Here is a 4,408-nt window from a genome sequence, read left to right as displayed (position 1 = left end):
CGCTATTCATCAGGGACATGCAAATCAAAACAACAATGTAATATCATCTTACACCACAGAAACTGGCACACATCAGAAAGAACAAGAACAACCCGTGTTGGCGTAGATGCAGGGAAAATAGGACTCTCTTTCATTGTTGGTGGGAATGCTGAAGGTCGAGCCTTTTTGGAAAACAATATGGACATTGCTTCAAAAACTGGATATTGAGATTCCTTATGACCCGGCAAAACCACCTCTGGTAAAACGTCCCATGGATGCAAAGTAGAACAGTGGAAATGACATCTGCATTTGCACATTTATTGCAGCACTCTTCACAATGTTCACAATAACCAGAATGTCGAAACAACCCAAGTACCCTGAACAGTTCCCTGGTTCAAGAAACCTTGGTACATCTACACATTAAGATCCTACGCAGCTGTTAGGAATGATGAAGTCATGGAGTTGCTTGTAAATGGATGGACATGCTAAGTGAAATGGAGTCAGAAAGAGAGGGACTGACATAGATTGAGTGCACTCAATTTGTGGAATATATCACTTGTATCACTTGTCATCCCATTGACCTTCAATTTGCTCGAGAGGGCGCCAGTAGTCTCCATTTTTCCATGCTACGTGCTAATGTAGACATTAATGATATCTGTTCACTCCAGGAAGACGAAGAGCCTTATTAAATCGTTCATTCAGGATTTTGACAACGAAGTCTGACCATCTTGTTGGTGGGCGGTCACGCAGTCTTTTGATGTCCCGTGGAATCCAGTGGGTAAGAGCTCAAGTCCAGTGGTCATCTCTGAATCGCATTACGTTTCTGGCCCATCTGATTTTTGACGTCTTGGCAAACGAGACAGTGTCCCTGACTCTTGACCTTCGACAGATGTCGGAACACCAGATTCCTTCTCTCACTTGAGTGAAACGAGATACTCCAAGCATAGATCTTTCAATTCCCTTTGTGATACTCGAATAGCGTTCTCATCCTGTCTTTGTAGGGCCCAGGTCTGTGAAGTTTTGTTTTTTTTTTGTGAAGTTTTATTTATTTTTTTAATTCTTTTATTGATTCACCATGTGGAAAGTTACAAAGCTTTCAGGTTAAAGTCTCAGTTATACAATGCTCAAACACCCATCCCTTGACCAGTGCACATATTCCACCACCAAGAATCACAATATACCTCCCCCTTCCCCCCACCTCCCCAGTCCCCCACCCCGCATGTGTAACTGGTAAATTTCACTTTACTTTCACTTTACTTTGATAACATTCCATATTTAAACAAAAAATTCACTATTATTGATTTGGAGTTTCTCCCCCGTAAAGTCGATCTGCTGAAAAGAAAGCATTTGGCAATATGTTTTCCATTGCTGAGAATGAAGAGATATGAGGTCAGGAGGCCGCATTAGCAGCAGCATAGTTTTGGATTTCTGTATTTTAGTATTTTTGTAACTAAGCCCAGAGAAATGTCTGCCAGGAATCGCAACATTGTAGGCTTGCACCTCTCAGCTACTTTATATTCCACATATGAGTGCGATCTTTCTATGTCTGTCTCTTTCTTTCTGACTCATTTCACTCAACATGATACTTTCCATGTTGATCCACTTATATGCAAATTTCATGACTTCATGTTTTCTGACAGCTACGTAGTATTCCGTTGTGTAAATATACCATAGTTTCTTTAGCCAATCATCTGTTTTCGGGCACTCTGCTTTTTTCCATATTGTGGCTATAGTAAACAGAGCGGCAATGAACATGGAAATGCAGATGTCATCTCTACTATACCTTTTTGCCTCTCCGGGATATATTCCCAGGAGTGGTATTGCTGGGTCAAATGGGAGCTCAATTTCTAACTTTTTGAGAATCGTCCATATAGTTTTCCAAAAGGGCTGAACCAGTCGGCATTCCCACCAGCAGTGAAGGAGAGTCCCTTTCTCCCCACATCCCCGCCAACACCGGTTGCTTTTGTTCTTTGGGATGTGGGCCAGTCTCTGTGGTGTGAGATGATATCTCATTGTTGTTTTGATCTGCATCTCCCTGATAATTAGTGATGTTGAACATTTTCTCATGTGCCTCTCAGCCATTCGGATTTCTTCTTTGGAAAAGATTCTGTTCATTTCATCACCCCATTTTTTGATTGGGTTGGCAGTTTTCTTCTTGTGGAGTTCAACCAGTGCATTTTATATCCTTGTTATCAACCCTTTATCGGATGGGTACTGCATAAATATCCTTTACCATTCTGTAGATTGTCTTTGTATTTTGGTCACTGTTTCTTTTGAGTTGCAGAAGCTTCTTAGTTTGAGATAGTCCCATTTATTTATCTTTGTTTTCACTTGCTTGGCCAGTGGAGTGTCAGCATTGAAGATATCTTTGGCGTCAATGTCGTGGAGGGTTTTGCCGACCTTATCTTTTTTTTTATTTTATTTTTTTTAAATTTTTTATTGAGTCACCATGTGGAAAGTTACAAAGTTTTCAGGTGTAAATCTCAGTTATACAATTTTGCCGACCTTATCTTCAATGTACCTTAGGGATTCTGGTCTGATGTTGAGGTCTTTAATCCATTTTGATCTGATTTTTGTACATGGTGATAGTTGGAGGTCTAAGCCCATTTTTTTGCATGTAGCCGTCCAGTTTTGCCAGCACAATTTGTTAAACAAGCTTTCCTTGCTCCACTTCACATTTCTTGCTCCCTTATCAAAGATTAGATGATCATATATTTGGGGGTGTATGTCAGAGTATTCAACCCTATTCCATTAGTCTGCAGCTCTGCCTTTGTTCCAATACCATGATGTTTTAATTACTACCGCTTTGTAGTAGAGTTGGAAGTTGGGGAGGTTGATTCCTCCCATTTTCTTTTTCCCAAGGATTCCTTTAGCTATTCGTGGAGGCTTATTGTTCCATATGAATTTCAGGAGCGCTTGCTCCATTTCTTTGAAGAATGTCAAGGGTATTCCTATAGGAATCGCAGTGAATTTGTACAATGCTTTGGGGAGAATTGCCATTTTGACAATATTAACTCTCCCAATCCATGAGCAGGGGATGTCTTTCCATTTCCTTGTGTCCTCTTTTATTTCCTGAAGTAGTGTTTTATAGTTTTTATTATACAAGTCCTTTACCTCCTTTGTTAAGCTGACTCCAAGGTACTTGATTTTTTGAGGCACAATTGTGAATGGGATTGCTTTTCTCAGGTCACTTTCTTCTCTCTCATTATTTGCATATAGGAAAGCCATGGACTTTTGAGTATTGATTCTATAGCCTGCAACTTTACTATACGAGTCTATTGTTTCTAGGAGTTTCTTGGTAGAGGTTTTAGGGTTCTCTAGGTATAGTATCATATCATCTGCGAATAGTGAGAGCTTGATTTCTTCCTTTCCTACCTGAATGCCCTTAATATCTTTTTCTTGCCTAATCGCTCTTGCAAGTACTTCCAGTACTATATTGAACAGAAGTAGAGAGAGTGGGCATCCTTGTCTCGTCCCTGTTCTCAGAGGGAAGGCTCTTAGTTTTTCCCCATTGAGAACAATGCTTGCCATTGGCTTGTGATAAATGGCTTTGACTATATTTAGGAGGTCCCTTCTATACCCATTTAGGTTCTCTTGTTTCGTGGCATAGAGATTTTCAAAGTAGTCTCTGATGATCTTTTGAATTTCATTGGTTTCTGTTGTGATGTCCCCCTTTTCATTTCTGACTCGGCTTATAAGGGTTCTCTCTCTCTCTTTCTTTGTGAGTCTTGCTAGTGGTTTATCAATCTTGTTTATTTTCTCGAAGAACCAGCTCTTGGTTTCATTGATCTTTCGAATTGTCTTTTGGGTTTCCATGTCGTTAATTTATGCTCTAAGTTTTATTATCTCTTTCCTTCTACTTGGTTTGGGCACGTTTTGTTGGTCCTTTTCTAAGATCTTGAGCTGTGAAGTCAAGATATTTATGTGGGCCCTTTCTTCCTTCCTGAGATATGCTTGCAGAGCTATAAATTTTCCCCTTAAAACGGCTTTAGCTGCGTCCCACAGATTCTGGTAGCTCGTGTCTTCATTCTCATTTGTTTCCAGGTACCTCTTGATTTCTTCCTTGATTTCCTTCCTGACCCACTCATTGTTCAATATCGAGCTATTTAATTTCCAGGTGTTTGATTTGGTTTTCTGCATCTGTCCACGATTAAGTTTTATCTTCAGTGCATCATGGTCTGAAAAGATAGCTGGTACAATGTCTATCTTTTTTATTCTGTTGTGGTATGCTGTGTGGCCTAGGGCATGGTCTATTCTAGAAAATGTTCCATGTGCACTGTAAAAGAATGTGTATTCCTTTTTGGGGGGATATAAAGCCCTGTATAGATCTATTAGCCCTCTCTCTTCTATTTCTTACTTCAAAGCCAGTATTTCCTTGGTTAGTTTTAATCTGCTTGATCTGTCCAGAGGAGACAGTGCAGTGTTGAAG

Source organism: Sorex araneus, chromosome 6 (genome assembly GCF_027595985.1).
Source record: "Sorex araneus isolate mSorAra2 chromosome 6, mSorAra2.pri, whole genome shotgun sequence".
In the NCBI taxonomy this organism is placed as follows: Eukaryota; Metazoa; Chordata; class Mammalia; order Eulipotyphla; family Soricidae; genus Sorex; species Sorex araneus.
Note: the sequence above shows the minus strand (reverse complement) of the source record.